This window comes from Adiantum capillus-veneris, chromosome 18 (assembly GCF_014529385.1).
Source record: "Adiantum capillus-veneris isolate H3 chromosome 18, ASM1452938v2, whole genome shotgun sequence".
Taxonomy (NCBI): Eukaryota; Viridiplantae; Streptophyta; class Polypodiopsida; order Polypodiales; family Pteridaceae; genus Adiantum; species Adiantum capillus-veneris.
In genome coordinates, this window is record NC_140948.1 from 3,317,989 (window position 1) to 3,337,278 (window position 19,290).

The 19,290-nt window shown below is 43.5% G+C and overlaps 1 protein-coding gene across 1 annotated transcript in view; it reads right to left on the reverse strand.

Moving 5' to 3' along the window:
- LOC147435154 (dihydrolipoyllysine-residue succinyltransferase component of 2-oxoglutarate dehydrogenase complex 2, mitochondrial-like) overlaps positions 1-19,290 on the reverse strand; it is a 126,260-nt gene that overhangs the window by 11,143 nt on the left and 95,827 nt on the right. The window lies entirely within an intron of this gene.

A 19,290-nucleotide genomic window follows, 5' to 3' on the forward strand; every position in this document is an offset into this window, starting at 1 on the left:
CAGATACAAATTTCAATGAAAGCTTAAACACACGCCTGTCTTAATGACAAAAATTCACCACAATTTGAGTAACAACTAAACATGGACTGATCACCTGATTCCAAGGCTTAATCAAGGCTAATAAGAGTACACCGAAAAAAACATGTATGATTCCTAAAATGAGTGAAAAGATGGTGCTGTATATATGTATGAAAAAATGAGGTAGATGAGCAGAAAAAAATACCATAAACGTATTTTCAGGTGGGTGAGTACATATACGGCATCTGAACTTGTGCACATGGACAAGAGGTGGAGTAATTTGTAAACGCAAGGGAGGTAGCGTAGGGATGTTGCTAGCGCATGAGTTAATTGTAATAACACAAGGGGAAAACCTTAACCTTAGCGCAAACCTAGGAATCATTCATTCCTGCTAGGAACTTCTTTAGACTTTACAGGGCAAGCCATACCATTGTCACAACAAGCCAGGTAGAGTTTAAAGGATGGAGAATGCATCATCTCTACTAGACGTATACAAAGTGGATGATGTGAGGTGAATTGTATGCTGAACTTCTTAGCACTTAGAAAGCCCACTCCTCGTCCTTACTTGCTTTTGACAACGTAAGCTCCTTTGGTATTACAAGATGTACACTTTCTTGTTAAGTCTTATATATATACCTAGATGAATACAGGATAAGCCCAGATTCACCCTTAAAAGGAAAGTGCAAGGTATAGACCCATGGTAGTCACCCACAAGACAATATAACCATCAACTCCATCATGCATAGTATTGACTAAATACCACAACATCCCCACTAGCGTCATCAGTGCCCAATAGTGGGTGTAGAACTAGGTACTAACATATGCTCCCAAACACAACACACACCACACACACACACACATGAGCATACATCAACACAAAGTTCAGCACACTGAGTTTCTGTCATGACTCCGGAGATCAAGGGCAGACTCAGCCATAATGAAGCCTTACACTTTCTTGTTAAGTCTTGTTTATTCCAGAAATGGAGCCTCAGCTTCGGTCAATGTCAGAGAGGGGTAGCCTCATGAGAGTTGCGATCAAGCTAGGAAGAGGAAAATACTCTTAATTAGAGCAGCTACTGTAATATTTTCTCCTATATTATTATTATATGAAGATGTGCTGACATAGAGATATCTCATGGTTTTTTCAAGCCAAATAATTCAATAACAAAGTGATTCTGGATACCTTACTAGTCATACCAAAAATTCTCTCTAGGGATTCCCATGCTTCCTGAGTTGTAACTTATAAGAAAATTGCCAATATGAGGCATAAACACATCTTGAAGACCCTCCCCTATAATCTTGAAAGCCTTGAGGTAACTTTCTTCACAGCTTGCCAATCTCTTGTACTCAACCAAGTGCCATCCTTAGCAACTATCACATCCCATATGTCACAAAAGTTAAGACGTCGCACATAACCCACCAGCCCAGAACGTGAAAGAGAGAGAGAGATCGCAGACGAATCGTTGCGAAACGAATAACAAGAACTGGGGAAAAAAGGAGGCGTAGCGGATTTACACTCAACGGAAGGACGAACATGGCCAAAGGCATCGACAAATGCATTTTTTCATTAGCTAAACTTTTGCCCTATCTAGACTTGTTTTTTATTTGTATATAACTGATAGAGGCCTTAAGCACACATTTGACCATTTTTTTAATATCATGTCTCTATTTTACCTTTCCTTGTATGATTTATTAAACTCGGTGCTTTTTGATCCTTAGTTGTTCTGAAAAATGGAAAAAAAGATATAAAACAAAGTTTTAATTTAAGTAATTTTTGCCTCCTTTTGCTTTTCGTGGCCAGCAGTATGGGTTTACCTGGCGTGGCACCCATTGTTACAGGTTTGGACACTCCAAGCAGGAAATCAATAGCAACACACAAATGGAAATTGCAAACAACTGAATTAAACTTGCACAAAGAGAGAGAGAGAGAGAGAGAGAGAGTCAACACAGAACGGTGGAGTTTCATTCCCAAATGCACTCGCCCCAAGGACTGGCGCCCCTTCCGGTATTTCTTTATTGATTGTGCATCACAAAGGTACAACTCCCGAGGGTCCAACTCTCCGCAACTCCGCATCCAAAAGCCCTCAGAGAGTGGCACCAAGAGTTCTTATAAACTATCACAAGGGATGCCCAAAAGTGATGCCCCAAAAGCATCAAATTCAAAAGCTACTAGCCCCAAAAGCTTTCATACCCAAAAACTAGCGCTAACAATAAGTTCCATGATTTGCGCGGGTGTCTGTATTGGACTACCACGTCAGTAGTTGTTTCCGCAATTTGCGGAGATATCCGTACAGTGTACACTGTACATGTCAGCAGTTGTCCATGTTTCTTTTGGCTGGCCATCATTAGTTTTTAGGTTTTAAGCGGTTCTTCCAAGTTAGGTAGGGGTTCGGTTTAGAAACCCTAACCCCCATCGTATCCTTAGGCTGCAAACTTGTGACACACCCCCCTCTTGAAAAAATTGTACTTGCCCTCAATTACGCTTGCAAAACAGACATGGGACAAAAAATAGATCAGTAGACACTGACTCTATGAACCGATGCACAAGATTGCACTCGTCCAGTTGCATAAAGGCATCAGTCACTGATCAAGATTTTCGTCGAGGGTCCTTGAACAGAGGAGAGAGATGAGCAGGCCTCAAGGATCCTCCTTACCTCATTGGATGATAATCATATACATTATTTGGATGAGTGTAAGACCTCATACGAAGCATGGCTTACTGTAACAGACTTGGACACTCCAAGTCAAGAATCAATCACGACAGCACCAAATAACCACTTCAAACAATTCACAGATCGCAATAGATTTGCACTGGCCCGGCGGAGTTCCGTGCCTAGAGATATTGGCCCCAATGACTGGCGCCCCTTTCGGTATTTCTTTTTGTATTAATCAATCTTCAAAGTACAAGAAAGCGATTAGGGTTTCACTCTCAGACTCTGCGTCCAGATGCTCAGAGAAGTGAGACCCTCACCACTTATTTAAAGGTTACAAGGGATGCCCAAAAGCAGAGCCCCAAAAGCTTGAAAGCAAAAGCACATAAAAAGCAAGTTCTCTTTTTTCCAAATCATTGCAAAAAGTTGAGATTTGCGTCGCTCAAAATTTAACAAAAAATAAATAAATTTAAAAAAATTAAATAACCTCCGTGATTTCCGGAAATTAGGGTTTTTGGCAAAAATTAGGGTTTGCAAGAATTTTAAGGTTTCTCGCAGAAATTAAGGTTTCTGCTGTCCGTAGCCACGTCATCACTTTGTGACATACCCCCCTCTTGAAAGCATTGTAATCCATCGCGATAACGCCTGCAAAACTGACAAAAGCCATAAAACGTCTTAGTAGACATTGATTGTTAGTACCTACGTACTAGGAACACACATCTAGCACATGTACAAAATCGACAGTCACATCTCACGACATCACAGGACATCACATGACATTCAACATTCATTCGGATCTTACACCATGATAGATCGGCAATGTAGCTAGCAATCACATCTAGGTCCAATCGGGACCTCATCGATGTCCGATTGACTAACCCCTATTGCAACCATGTCTGTTCGAGATCAAGTAGACCAAAATGCTGCAGTCATTTCGTCTATCAGTTCCTGCACTCAAAAGAAGTGAAGAAACAAATCAGTATCATTATCATGAATTCCATTTCATAAAGTCATCCAGCAGAATACTGTCAGCTATCAGTATCCCTGAAGCTCAAAGAGACATCAGTGACTTTAGTATCAAAATCGAGGCATCTGTTGACAAAGGAGCGGAGTGACTCCGCTCTTGTGCATCCCACTGCACCAGATCTCCGGCCAAGCTGAATTCTGGGTTCCGTTTGGAGTAGACATCGAGGTAAAGTTTCACAATCTGAGGAGTATCTGCTAGGTCCTCCTCCTCTATCCACTTCGCATCAAATGCAGGAAAGTTCTTGAAGTTAACCAAGAACCGCCTTCGGACTTTTAACTTTCTTCGTATCCTTATGTGCCAAAATATGTTCAGGAACAAGGATCTCCTTGTTTTCTTCCACTTCGGGTTGCTCATCAAGCACATCACCCTTAACAGGTTTCAAGAGACTCACATGCAATGCATGGTGAATCCTCCAAGTATCTGGCAGTTTCAATCAAAAGAAGACATCCTTTATCTTGTCAGTGATCTGGAAAGGTCCATAGTATCGCATACTAAGCTTTGAAAAAAAAGCCTCTCCTTTCCTTTTTTTCTTTCATAGGCGTGCCTTCTCAAAACGTAAGAGCACCCAATCATCCTCCTTCAATTTCAAATCGCGACGATGGCGATCCGCTGCCTTTTTCTGTCGTTCTTCAGACTCCTGCAAAGTCTCGCGAACCTTGGCAAAAGCCATATCCAAATCTCGCAAATATTCATCCGCTTCAAATATCTAATCTTTCGTGCTCAGGAAGGATGGAACCTTCACAGCACTTTCAACAATCTCACATGGCGTCTTCCCCGTTGAAGAGTGTATCGTGTTATTGTAGGCAAATTCCACCAAAGGTAAGTTCTTTTCCCATTGAATCTTCTGATCCGAGATACAAGACTTCAATAAATCGAAAATCACGGAATTGGCAATCTCAGATTGCCCGTCAGTCTGCAAGTGGAACGATGACGAGAACTGCAACCGCGTGCCAATGTTCTCCCAAATTGCCTTCCAAAACAAACTCATAAATCTGGGGTCTCTGTCGGAGACAATCGTCTCAGACATGCCATGTAATCGGAAAATCATCATGATCATTCTGTGTTCTCGGGAGATAAAAAATGAAATCCATTTCAATATTTTCCCAGGGGCGGGTGGGTATGGGTAAAGGCTTTAACAATCCCCGTGTCTTATGCCTGACAAAATTGACCTTCTGGCATACTAAGCAACTGCGCACAAACTCTTCCACATCCTTTTTGAGTCTCGGCCCAAAGAAGTATCTCTCTACCCCCTTCATGGTGGTAGCAATGCCGCGGTGACTCGTAAACGGTGGATAGTGGCATTCAATTATAACCTTTTCCCTCAACGGTTGTGTAACGCACAACATAGTCTTTTTCATCAAGTAGCCTTCCTGAAGGGAGTATCCAGCTACTGTCTCCCCATCCCGTATCCGTGTGAAAATATCTGCAAAATCAGTATCTGTGGCATACTGATCGACCATATCCTCGAAGCTCCTATGATGTATCGCGGAAATAGCCTGAATCAACGGCTTCCGAGACAAAGCATCTGCCACCACATTCTCCTGTCCCTGCTCATGGACAATCTGGAAGTGAAACTGTGACAAGATGTTCGCCCACCGCATCTGCTTTTCCGAAAGTTGCTTCTGTGACAAGAAGTAGCCCAAACTCTGATGGTCTGTAAAGACCGTAAAATCCGCTTCGAGTAGGTAATGTCGCCACTGAGTAAGAGCATGGATCACTGCCAAAAGCTCTTTCTTATATATTTGTGCTGTCATCTCCGGCCTAGAGAACAATCGGCTCTCGTAAGCAATGACATGGTCTTCTTGCATCAAGAACGCACCCAGACTACGACCACAAGCATCACAATATACTTCAAATGACTTTTGCAAGTCCGGCAAAGTCAAAACTGGTCTCGTAGTCAATTTCTTGTTCAATGTCTGAAAGGTAGTCACCTCTGTGGATCCCCACGAGAAAGGGACTCCTTTCTGTATCAAGATATGCAAAGGGGAAGCAACCTCTGCAAACTTTTGTATGAACGCCTGTAGTACGAACACAATCCCAAGAAGCTTTCAACTTCATGGACATTCTTCAAATCAGGCCAATCATGTATAGTCTCTATCTTGGCCGAATCCACTTGCACTCCTGCTGCTGAGACAAAGTGTCCCATAAACTGTATCTCTGAAGCAGATGATCTCTATGTTCTGTCTCATTCTTGGGGAAAACAATGATATCATCAAAGAAAGTGACAACAAATAGCCTGTGCTCTTGAAAAAATCCTGTCCATCATCCAATTAAATGTCGCAGGAGCATTGGTTAAACCAAAAGGCATCACCAAAACTCAAATAACCCAAAAGTCGTCCGAAAAGCTGTCTTGTAGACGTCTTCCGACGCGATTCGGATCTGGTGATATCCACTCTTTAGGTCAATTCTCGTAAAGCACGAGGATCCCTGTAACATGTCGAGTATATCATCGATACTAGGAATCGGAAATCTGTTCTTGATGGTGATTTTGTTGAGAGCTCTATAATCGATGCACATTCTCCAAGATCCGTCTTTCTTCAAATCCAACAACAGTGGAGAGCAGTACGGTGAAGTACTAGGCTGGACAAGACCCTTTTCCAAGAGGTCTTTCAATTGGTTCATAATCTTTTCAATCTGTACTCGGCTCACACGATAAGGTGGCCGGTTCGGTGACGTGCTTCCAGGTATCACGTCAATGGTCTGATCTTCAGGCCCTCTATTAAGCAATCGGCATGAGTGTGGAGAAAAATCTTGGCGTTCTTTTGTTCAAGTCAAAACATATTCAACCTTTTTCCATCGTTCAGTTCTCTCCCAAAAGAAAGAAACTGAAGTCCATCAAGTACAATCTCTGAGCCCTTCATTCATCAAAGTCGCTTTCTCGGCCCGATAGTCAACCACGGCGTAGTTCTGGTGGTACCAAGGGATTCCGAGTAGAACGTCACTCTGATGTCCTGAACACCCGTGTCATTACAAACGAAGTTTGCCAATGCTCGGTGTAATGGCAACATCCCATCCGGGTGCCAGTCGAACTACCTCCGCCTATGGCATCAATCTGTCGGGCGTAATTCCAAATCGAGCCGCCAATTCCAAGTGAAAAGAAGTTTGCCTTGGCTCCTTAAAAAGAGCTTCCTAATCCTTCACTTTGCCCCAAAAGCGGCAAAGTTTGTACTTTCATTCATTTAATTCGGTTCACATCCCACGCCATGTGGTACGAGTTCTGCCTTTTCTGCCACGTTCCTCAGCTGCTCTCGAACTCTCAGGCCTATCGTCGTTCTTATCATTCTGTTCTTTCGGTGCCTGTTTAGGGCACTTCGCGGAGATATGTCCATGTTCCCCGCATCCAAAGCACTTCCCCTCTCTGATGAAGCGAGCTCTCTCCTCAAGAGTAAGCTTGGGTCGTGCATCTTTTTTCTCTGGTCTGCTCTTTTTTCTTTCTACTTTTATTCCCAGAAGTCTGTTTGGCTCATTGTGTCATGGCCTCATCTGTGGGGCAAGTCAGACTGCCAAAGTGAATGGCAAAGCCCCGCTTCGGATGACTCATCAACTCCTGAATAGAAGCTGACTTCTGTTCCAAGCAATGATCTCGGATCTCTGTAGGTAGACCCAAGGTAAACCGCTCAATCTGTTCTCTGAACGAGATCTTCTTGAATGAAGAGGCGGGTAGAAAAGAGCTCCAGAATCTTTCACAATAAGCATTGATTGTATATTTCTTGGTCATCCGAAGATGGTTCCAAGCAGCTCGTATATCTCGTTCATACTCTTGCATCAATCAAGAAGAAATAAAAAGATTCTTAAATTTCAACCATTTAACTGGCGCAGTCTTGTTTAAGAGAAGAGTGGACCACCAAGTGCGAGCATTCCCCTTAAAGCAAGAGGCAGCTCTCCGAATCTTGGAGTGCTCTGAGAAGCGTCCTCCCGCGAAAGCGATGTCAAACTGCTGCATAAAAGACAAAGCCTTCGAAGCATCTGAGTATCTTGAGAAAGTGTCAAATTTAATTGACTGTCCACCTTCCTTAAACTCTCGGACTTTCTTGCTTTTATCTTCCAGAAAGTCATACTGGTTGGCTTTATAAAAATTCTTCTTGTTCGCATAAAAGTTTTCGCCATCAGAATCTGAGCTGTATGTAGATGAGTCCTCAGTAAAACTGTCAGTCTCTGGGCGAGATTTAGACTTCTTTGCCTTTCTCTTGCCCTTTCCGAAGCGTTGCTTCTTTCTTCGCTTTTTACCTTTTCTGTCTTCTTCGCTCGAATCTGAGGAGCTAGAAGAACTGTCAGAAGAAGAAGAAAAAGAAAAAGTGGGTACTCCTTCAAATCGAACACACTTCTTCTGTTTCTTTGCCTTGTCAAATGTCGACTGACGACCCAAATAACCTAGAAAGTCAGTGCTTTTCTTTTGCTTTTTGCCATGCTTTTTGGCTTTCTTCTGTGCGCCAAAAAGCTAAGCAGTCCGTGCATTAACCACCTCTTCTAATTCCTTCTCTGAATATTGTTTGGGATCCGAAGGTTTCTTGAAAGCAGATTTCGGGGTTGGTGTAGTGGTTTTCTGCCACTGCTCATGCACTTCCTGAAAAGAGGTCTCGCTCATATATTTTTCATCTTTGTTGGATCGCTGATCAATTGACGACGCTCCATCTCTTGTCTCTCCGCCTGAGTAGGCCAAGGCGGGCCATACTCTCTGCCTAAATCTTCGTTGTGATCTCAGCCCGCATCTCTAGATGCAGAGGGAGTCGACTGATCCTTGCGTGAAGCCATAGGAGCCGCAGAAAAAAAAATTGGGGATCGGATTTCCCGTAGAAGAGAAATCGGCCGCGCTCTGATACCACTGTAACAGACTTGGACACTCCAAGTCAAGAATCAATCGCGACAGCACCAAATAACCACTTCAAACAATTCACAAATCACAATAGATTTGCACTGGCCCGACGGAGTTCCGTGCCTGGAGATATTGGCCCCAAAGACTGGCACCCCTTTCGGTATTTCTTTTTGTATTAATCAATCTTCAAAGTACAAGAGAGCGGTTAGGGTTTCACTCTCAGACTGTGCGTCCAGATGCTCTGAGAAGTGAGACCCTCACCACTTATTTAAAGGTTACAAGGGATGCCTAAAAGTAGAGCCCCAAAAGCTTGAAAGCAAAAGCAGATTCTCTCTCTCTCAATGAAAAAGCAAGTTCTCTTTTTCCAAAATCATAGCAAAAAGCTGAGATTTGCGTCACTCAAAATTTCACCCAAAAAAAAAAAAAACTCCGCGATTTCTAGAAATTAGGGTTTTTGGCAAAAATTAGGGTTTGCAGGAATTTTAAGGTTTCTGGCAGAAATTAGGGTTTTTGCTGTCCGTAGCCACGTCATCACTTTGTGACACTTACTCTAGAAGAAGAAGAAGGCAGTTTTAACGTCGTAGGAAACTATCCCAACAGACCTTAAAGATCTAGCTGACGAGGAGTTGAACTCAAGACCTGTTAGAGGCACTTTCATGTCAAGACCAAAAGGTCTAAAATAGCCTTAAAAATACAATTCTATGGGCTTACTATGAAAGCGGGCAAAGATGTAGCATCCTTAGTCAATAGGATGAAATCCATTTGTACTCAACTTACTTACATCAAATTCCCTGTCGATGAAGACAAGCTTTCCATTTTACTCAAAGTTGTGCCCGAAGACACTTACGACAAAATCATCACCGGTGATCGTCCTCCAAGGAGAAGGATCCGCCACCAAGCTTAGAAGACACCATCAACTCACTCCAAGACCGTGAGAAGAAAAAAGAACCTCAAGGAAGAATCAAGAGGTGCTTATGTAACTTCATCAAGCAAATCAAAGTACAAGAAGTGCGGTAGGTCAAACCATGCTACGAAGGATTGTTACATGAACATTCCATGCCACATATGCCACAAGACGGGACACCCTTCATTCAGATGCTTCAAGAAGGATCAAGGAGAAGATTCAAGACCAAGGAATTATAACGACAGAGGAAAAGGAAAAGTTCACATGACCACTCCTCAACACGACTACGAAGAGGGACATGATGCACCCTCTACTTCTTCAAGATCATGCAATTACATTTGTGGATGTAAAAAATTAAGGCTAAGAGCTCGATTGTGATTGAAGAGGCGAATGTTGCCTCTAATTATGACAGTGAGAGGAGCAATGATGTGCTTAATACATCTTCCTTGGATGCAAAAACTCTTGTCTTGGGCTCTGATGAGCATATGCACATGTGGATACTTGCCTCAGGTGCTTCTTTTCATGTAGCTCCACACAGAGAATGGTTCTTGTAACGGACTTGGACACTCCAAGTCAAGAATCTACCACGACAGCACCAAAAACCACTTCAAAAACAGTTCACAGTTCACAATTTAATTCGACACATGCCCGACGGAGTTTCGTGCCTAGAGATATTGGCCCCAAAGACTGGCGTCCCTTTTGGTATTTCTTTCTTTTTGTATTAATCTGAGTTCAAAATACAAGAGTGCGGACAGGCGCTCACACTCAGACTCTACATCCAGATGCTCTGAGTTGTGAGAGGCTTACTCGCATATTTAAAGTTACAAGGGATGCTAAAAGCAGAGCCCCAAAAGCTGAAAATCAAAAGCTTTCCAATAAAGCAAAGGCTCTTTCTCTCTCTTGCTTATAAAAATAAAGCAAGTGCCAAAAATCTGTCCATGTTTAGCTTTTAAAAATAAAGCAGAAAAAGCTCTCTCTCTCTCTCTCTCTCTCTCTCTCTCTCTCTCTCTCTCTCTCTCTCTCTCTCTCTCTCTCTCTCTCTCTCTCTCTCTCTCTCTCTCTCTCTCTCTCCCAACCTGCGTAGAAAAGCAAGTCCGGCAGCTTTTCCGCATTTTACGCTGCAGCCAGCCAGTCAGCAAATCAGGGTTAGGGTTAGGGTTTCAGCAAAATTAGTGTTTCTAATTTTAGGGTTAGGGTTTCATCAGAATAAAGGTTTCGGGCAGCCGCGTCATCACTTTGTGACATACCCCCCTCTTGAAAGCATTGTAATCGCCCTCGATTACGCCTGCAAAACAGACAGAGGCCATAAACTGTCTTAGCAGACACTGAGTGTTAGTACCTACGTACTAGGAACACACATCTAGCACATGTACCAATCGACAGTCACATCACACGACATCACAGGACATCACATGACATTCAACATTCATTCGGATCTTAGACCATGATTTATCGGCAATGTAGCTAGCAATCGCATCTAGATCCAATCGGGACCTCATCGATGCCCGATTGACTAACCCCTATTGCAACCATGTCTATTCGAGATCAATTATACCAAAATGCTGCAATCATTTCGTCTATCAGTTCCTGCACTTAAAAACAAGTCAAGAACAAATCAGTTTCAGATTCGGAAATTCCATTTCATAAAGTAATGCAGCAAAATATTGTCAGCTCTCAATATCCCTGAAGCTCAAAGAGACATTAGTAACTTTAGTATTCTAAAATCAAGGCATCTGTTGACAAAGGAGCGGAGTAACTCCCCTCTTGTGCATCCCATTGCTCCAGATCTCCGGCCAAGCTGAATTCTGGGTTCCATTTGGAATAGACTATGCTCAACCAAAAGCTTCGAGGTAAAGTTAGTCTCGGTCAAAAGAAGTATCTCTCTACCCCTTTCATGGTGGTAGCAATACCGCGATGACCCGTAAAAGGTGGACAGTGGCATTCGGTCATAACCTTTTCCCTCAACGGCTGTGTAACGCACAATATGGTTTTTCTCATCAAGTAGCCATCCCAAATGGAATATCCCACTATTGTCTCCCCATCCCGTATGCGTGTGAAAACGTCTGCAAAATCTGTATCTGTGGCATATTGGTCGACCATATCCTCGAAGCTCCTATGATGTATCGCGGAAATGGCCAGAACCAACGGCTTCCGAGACAAAGCATCTGCCAACACATTCTTCTGTCCCTACACATGAACAATCTAGAAGTGAAACTGTGACAAGATGTTCGCCCACCGCATCTGCTTTTCTGATAGCAACTGCTGTGACAAGAAGTAGCGTAAACTTTGATGGTCTGTAAAGACAGTAAAATCCGCTCCGAGTAGGTAGTGCCGCCACTGAGTAGGTAGTGCCGCCACTGAGTAAGAGCATGGATAACCGTCAAAAGCTCTTTCTCATAAATCTGTGTTGTCACTTCCGGCCTTGAGAACAATCGGCTCTCGTAAGAAATGACATGGCCTTCTTGAATTAAGACCGCACGAAGACTACGACCACAAGCATCACAATATACTTCAAATGACTTTTGCAATCCGGCAAGTCAAAACTGGTCCTGTAGTCAATTTCTATTTCAAAGTCTGAAAGGGAGTCACCTCTGTGGGTCCCCCACGAGAAAGGGACCCCTATCTGTGTCAAGATATGCTAAGGGGAAGCAACCTCTGCAAACTTTCGAATGAACTGCCTGTAGTACGAACACAATCCCAAGAAGCTTCTAACTTCATGGACATTCTTCAAATCGAGCCAATCACGGATAGTCTCTATCTTGGCCGGATCCATTTGCACTCCTGCTCTACTGACACAATGTGTCCCAGAGAGTGTATCTCTGGTAGGAAAAAGCATTAATCACTAACTTGTGATCTCGTAATGCCTGACAGACCTGAAGCAGGCGATCTCTATGTTCTGCCTCATTCTTGGAGAAAACAATGATGTCATCAAAGAAAGTGCCAACAAATAGCTTATACTCTCGAAAAATCCTGTCCATCATCCGATTAAATGTCGCGGGAGCATTGGTTAAGCCAAAAGGCATCACCAAAAACTCAAATAACCCAAAAGTTTTCCGGAATGCTGTCTTGTAGACTTCTCCCAGCCCGATTCAGATGTGATGATATCCACTCTTCAGATCAATCCTGCTAAAGCACGAGGATCCTTGTAATCTGTCAAGTATATCATCGATCCTAGGAATCGGAAGTCTGTTCTTGATGGTGATTTTATTGAGAGCTCTATAATCGATGCACATTCTCCAAGATCCGTCTTTCTTCAAAACCAACAACACTAGAGAGCAATACGGTGAAGTAATAGGCTGGACAAAATCCTTTTCCAAGAGGTCTTTCACTTGGTTCATAATCTCTTCATTCTGTGCTCGGCTCACACGATAAGGTGGCCGGTTCGGTGGTGTGCTTCCAGGTATCAGAGAATCCTTGTAATCTGTGGAGTATATCATCGATCCTAGGAATCGGAAATCTGTTCTTGATGGTGATTTTGTTGAGGGCTCTATAATCGATGCACATTCTCCAAGATCCGTCTTTCTTCAAAACCAACACTAGAGAGCAATATGGTGAAGTAGTAGGCTGGACAAAACCCTTTTCCAAGAGGTCTTTCACTTGGTTCATAATCTCTTCATTCTGTGCTCGGCTCACACGATAAGGTGGCAGGTTCGGTGGTGTGCTTCCAGGTATCAGATCAATGGTATGATCTTCAGGACGAGCAGGTGATAACTCGCCTGGTAGGCCCTCTGAGAAGCAATCGACGTGAGAGTGGAGAAAATCTTGGTGTTCTTTATCAAGTTGAGACATATTTGTCCTATCCTCATTACTTAACTCTTTCATAAAGATCGAGTAAACAAACAGACTGGATTTCATTAATTTAGAAATGGCCGAAGCCGACACAATAGGGACAGACTCGTCCTTCAGTTTAATGTCAAGTACAATGGTTCTGCCCTTCTCTGTAGTCAATGTCGCTTTCCTCGCCCGATAGTCGACCACAGCGTTGTTCTTGTGGTACCAGGGAATTCCCAAGAGAACATCATAACCTTCCAAAGGCATTATGTAAAAGTCTTCATGCCCCAAATACCCCTGACAATGCAACCGAAGTTTGCCAATGACAGGTGTAATGGCTACGTCCCTGTCGGGTGCCGCTAGAACAGCCTCCGCAAGTGGTCCCATCCGATCGGGAATGATCTTGAGTCGTGCCGCCAATTCCAGTGAAATGAAGTTGGCCTTGGCTCCTCCATCAAAGAAGATCAGGGCTTCTTGGTCTTTCACTTTGCCCTAAGCTCGGCAAAGTTCTGCACTTTCGTCCATCGTGTTGGGATCGGTACCCACACAATCTGGAACCAGTCCTGTTTTCATCTTGCCTTTTCTTCCACGTTCCTCAGTTGCTCTCGAACTCTCAGGCCTTTCGTCGTCCTTGTCATTCTGTTCTTTCTGTGCATTTTTAGGGCACTTCGCTGAGATATGTCCATGTTCCCCGCATCCAAAGCACTTTCCCTCCTTGATGAAGCAAGCTCTCTCCCGAGGAGTAAGCTTGGGTCGTGCATCTTTCTATTCTGCGTTGCTCTTTCTCTTTCTACTTTCATTCGTCGAAGTTTGTTCGGCTCTTTGTGTCATGATCTCATCGGTGGGGTAGGTCAGATTGCCAGAGTGAATGGTAAAACCCCGTTTCCCATGACTCATCAACTCTTGAATAGAAGCTGACTTCTGTTCCAAGCAGTGATCTCGGATCTCTGTAGGTAGACCCAAGGTAAACCGCTCAATCTATTCTCTGAAGGAGATCTTCTTGAATGAAGAGGGAGGTAGAAAAGAGCTCCAGAATCTCTCGCAATAAGCGTCCACTGTATCTTTCTTGGTCATCCGAAGATGGTTCCAAGCAGCTTGTATATCGCATTCATACTCTCGAGTCAGCCAAGAAGAAATAAAAAACTTCTTAAATTTCAGCCATTAATTGGCGCAGTCTTGTTTAAAAGAAGCGTGGACCACCAAGTTCGATCATTCCCCTTAAAGTAGGAGGCAGCTCTCTGAATCTTAGAGTGCTCTGAGTAGCGTCCGCCCACGAAAGCGATGTCAAACTGCTCTACAAACGACAAAGCCTTCGAAGCATCTCTATATCCCGAAAACGTGTCAAATTTAATTGATTGTCCACCTTCCTTAACCTCTCGGACTTTCTTGCTTTTGTCCGCCAGAAAGTCATACTGGTTGGCTTTGTAAAAATTCTTCTTCTTTGCATAAAAGTAGTTCTCGTCAGAGTCTGAATTGTCTGTAGACAAGTCCTCTCTAGAACTGCCACTCATTGGGCGAGATTTAGACCTCTATGTCTTTTTCTTGCCCTTCCCGAAGCGTTGCTTCGTGGTTCCCTTTTTACCTTTTCGGTCTTCTTCGCTCGAGTCAGATGAACTAGAAGAACTGTCAGAAGAAGAAGAAGAAGAAGAAGAAGAAGAACTGGGTACTCCTTCAAATCGAACACCCTTCTTCTGTTTCTTTGCCTTTTCAAATGTCAACTGACGACCCAAATAACCCGGGAAGTCAGTGCCTTTCTTCTGCTTTTTGCCGTGCTTTTGAGCTTTGTTCTGCGGATCAAAAAGCTGAGCAATTCGTGCATCATCCACCTCTTCTAATTCCTTCTCTGTATACTTCTTGGGAGTAGGAGGTTTCTTGAGAGCGGGTTTTGGGGTGGTGGTGTGGTTTTCTGCCACTCCATATGCACCTCCTCCAAAGAGGTCTTGCTCATATATTTTGCCAGTTTCGGATCCTTGGTAAAATTAAGCATCATCTTTGTTGCATCGCCGATCAATTGTCGGCGCTCCATCTCTTGACGCTCCGCCTGAGTAGGCCAAGGCGGGCCATACTCATCACGTGAATCTTCGTCGTGATCCCTTCCCGCATCTCCGGATGCAGAGGGAGTCAACTGATCCTTGCTTGAAGCCATAGGTGCCACGGAAAAAAAAAATTGGGATCAGATTTCCCGTAGAAGAGAAATCGGCCATGCTCTGATACCACTGTAACGGACTTGGACACTCCCAAGTCAAGAATCTACCACGACAGCACCAAAAACCACTTCAAAAACAGTTCACAATTCACAATTTAATTCGACACTGGCCCGGCGGAGTTCCGTGCCTAGAGATATTGGCCCCAAAGACTGGCGCCCCTTTCGGTATTTCTTTTTGTATTAATCTGAGTTCAAAGTACAAGAGTGCAGGCAGGCGCACACACTCAGACTCTGCGTCCAGATGCTCTGAGTTTTGAGAGGCTTGCTCACATATTTAAAGTTACAAGGAATGCTAAAAGCAGAGCCCCAAAAGCTGAAAATCAAAAGCTTTCCAATAAAGCAAAGGCTCTTTCTCTCTCTTGCTTATAAAAATAAAGCAAGTGCCAAAAGCTGTCCATGTTTTGCTTTTTAAAATAAAGCAAAAAAAGCTCTCTCTCTCTCTCTCTCTCTCTCTCTCTCTCTCTCTCTCTCTCTCTCAACTTGCGTAGAAAAGCAAGTCTAGTAGCTACCGCAAATCACGGAGGTCCGTACAGCCTGCCATGTGGCAGCTTTCCGCATTTTACACTGCAGCCAGCCAGTCAGCAAATCAGGGTTAGGGTTAGGGTTTCAGCAGAATTAGGGTTTCTGATTTTAGGGTTAGGGTTTCAACAGAATTAGGGTTTCGGGCAACCACGTCATCACTTTGTGACAGTTCTCTGATTACATGGGCGGCAATCATGGTAAAGTGCATTTGGGTGATGACTTTGCATGCGATATAGCAAGCATTGGCAGTGTGCATTTGTCTTTTGCAGATGGTATGACTTTTGTGTTGCAAAATGTGCGACATGTGCCACAGTTAAAAAAGAGTCTCATTAGCACTGGTGCATTGGATGATGCTGGCTATCACACCACCTTTGGTGATAGCAAATGGAAAATATGCAAGGGTGCCAGGATTGTTGCTAAAGGTTCCAAGAGTGACACTTTGTATCCTTTGTATGTTTCTAGTGCTTGTGACCATGTTGTCGCCATAACCGAGCAGCCGAGTGTTTCTTTGTGGCATGGCCGGTTGGGACGCATGAGTAAAAAGGGAATGGAAACTCTTTCTCGTTGTGGTTATTTGCTGATTTTTCCCATTGTGAACATTGTATTTTTGGCAGGCACGCTCAAACACCACATAAAAGGGTTCTTTCTTCCAAGTCTTTACAGTTAGACTTAGTACATTCTGATGTGTGTGAGATGCCACAGTTATCATTAGGGATAAAGAAATATTTTGTTTCTTTCATTGATGATGCGACCCGCAAGGTGTGGGTGTATCCAATTCGCTTAAAGAGTGATGTATTAAGAAGTTTCTTGCATATGTTGAGAACCAAACTGGTAAGAAACTCGGGTCTTTGTGCTCGGATAATGGGGGAGAATATGTGTCAAAAGCCTTCAAAGACTTTTGTGACGTTAAGGGCATTAAAAGAGAGCTCACAGCTCCTTTTAACCCTTCCCAAAATGGAGTTGCAGAAAGACTGAATAGGACTATTCAAGAGAAAGTCCGTTGTATGTTGTCACAAGCTGCGTTACCCCATAGTTTTTGGGCAGAGGCTATTAATACAACTGTTCACTTGATTAACAGGTCACCGAGTAAGATTTTGGGTGGGAGAGTGCATGAGGAGGTGTGGTCCGGCAAGCCACCCTCATATGCACATTTGAGAGTGTTTGGTTGCAAGGCTTATGTTCACATCCACAGTGAACTACGCACCAAGCTTGACCCCAAGTCTTGTAAATGTATTTTCCTAAGATACGGTGAGGATGGTGAAATGGGGTATAGGTTATGGGATCCTGCAATGAGAAAGGTCATACGCAGCAATGATGTCATCTTCATTGAGAAATGCATGCATAACCAGCCCATTAGGACCGAGGAAGTTAGGAGGGTTGTTTTTCGGGAAGATGTACCTTATGGACAGCCAAGAATGCCCAATGTACAGCAGCGTTTTGAAGCTGAAAATGGTGCTGAAAATCAGCAAGAAGGCGCTGAAAATCAGCCCAATGAAGTTTCCACTGATGCACCACAAGTTGAGGAGCAGGAGGATGCAAAAAATCAGCAATTCAATGCAATGCAACCGGCTGAACAGCCCGCTGATTTTGAGGATATGCAGGCTGAAAATCCACCTGCCATGGATCATTGGGTGTGTAGATCTACTCGGGAGACTAGGCCTCCTGATAGATATGTTCCTTCCATGGACTATGTAATGCTTACTGGTTGTGGGGAGCCGTCTTGTTATAAAGAGGCTATTGGTAGAACAGATAGTAAGAAATGGTACAAAGCAATGCTCTCTGAGATGGATTCCTTAGAGAAAAACCATACATGGGACTTGGTAGATTTGCCAAAAGGGGCAAAAGCATTGCCAAGTAATGGGTCTACAAAAAGAAAGTCACTGCAAATGCTTCTTCAAAATACAAGGCACGTTTGGTTGCAAAAGGGTAGAAGCAAAAGCATGGTGTTGATTTTGATGAGATTTTATCTCCTGTAGTAAAGCTTACTACATTGCGGATCGTTTTAGCCTTGGTTGCTGCTCTAGATATGGAATTAAGGCAAATGGATGTAAAAACAGCTTTTTTACATGGTATTTTGCGTGAGATCATATATATGATGCAACCTGAAGGTTTTGTGGTCAAGGGCAAGGAGAAGAAAGTATGTAGACTCAATAAAATCTTGTATGGATTGAAACAATCTCCGCGTGCATGGTATCACAAGTTTGATACTTTTATGAGATCTCAAGGGTACAAAAGAAGTAATGCACATCACTGTTTATATACAAAAAAGGCAAGTGATGGAAGCCTCCTATTGCTTACCTTGTATGTAGATGACATGCTTCTTGCGAGTAAAAACGTCAAAGAGCTTGATGCATTACAAAACAGCTTATGTGAGCATTTTGACATGAAGGATCCTGGTGATGCAAGTCATATTTTGGGCATGCGTATTTTTTGAGATAAGGAGAAGGGTCTTCTTTATTTATCTCAGAAAGATTACATTACCAAAGTATTGCAGCATTTCAATATGGAGGGGGGAAAGGCACTTAGTACACCACTACTTAGTGCAGATGATTGCCCAAAATCGGATGACATGCGGGCTGAAATGGCCAAGATTCCTTATGCATTAGCAGTAGGCAACTTAATGTATGCTATGGTCGCCACACGTCCAGACATTGCATTTGCGGTGGGAGTGGTGAGTAGATACATGAGTAACCCTGGCAAAAAGCATTGGGAAGCAGTCAAAGGCATCTTGAGATATTTGAAGGGCAGAAAGGACTTGTGCATTTGCTTTGGGAAGTCGCGTTTGAGTGTGCATGGCTTAACAGATGCAGACTTTGTTGGACATCCAGATTGCAGAAAGTCTACTTCAAGATATGTGTTTACTTTCACAGGTGGTGCAGTGTCTTGGATATCTCGATTGCAAAAGTGTGTTGCTTTATCCACCACTGAGGCTGAGTATGTAGCTGCTACTGAGGCCTGTAAGGAAGCTTTATGGCTTATGCGTTTGGTGGATGATCTTGGCATTAACGCAAAGGTTCTCGTGTTGCATTGTGATAGTCAGAGTGCTCAGAACGGTTTGCATATTGCCGTCAGTTGATGGGCATGGTGTGAGTAAGTCACAAAATCACCTCTTGTACCATAGTTAGCTGTTTTTTATCTCCCAAAGGCACATTGCCTTTAGGTGGGAGTTTGTGAGAAATAAAGGCTAAGTGCCTTATGGCCGGCCGGACGGGTGTGAACACCCTCTGCTCACTTATTCTTTCAATGAATAAGAAAGAATAAGCCCAATACACAATCGTGGGCTGAACTAACGACCTCTCTCTCTCTCTCTCTCTCTCTCTCTCTCTCTCTCTCTCTCTCTCTCTCTCTCTCTGCTCTTGTTCCTGCGCTCCTTCCTCC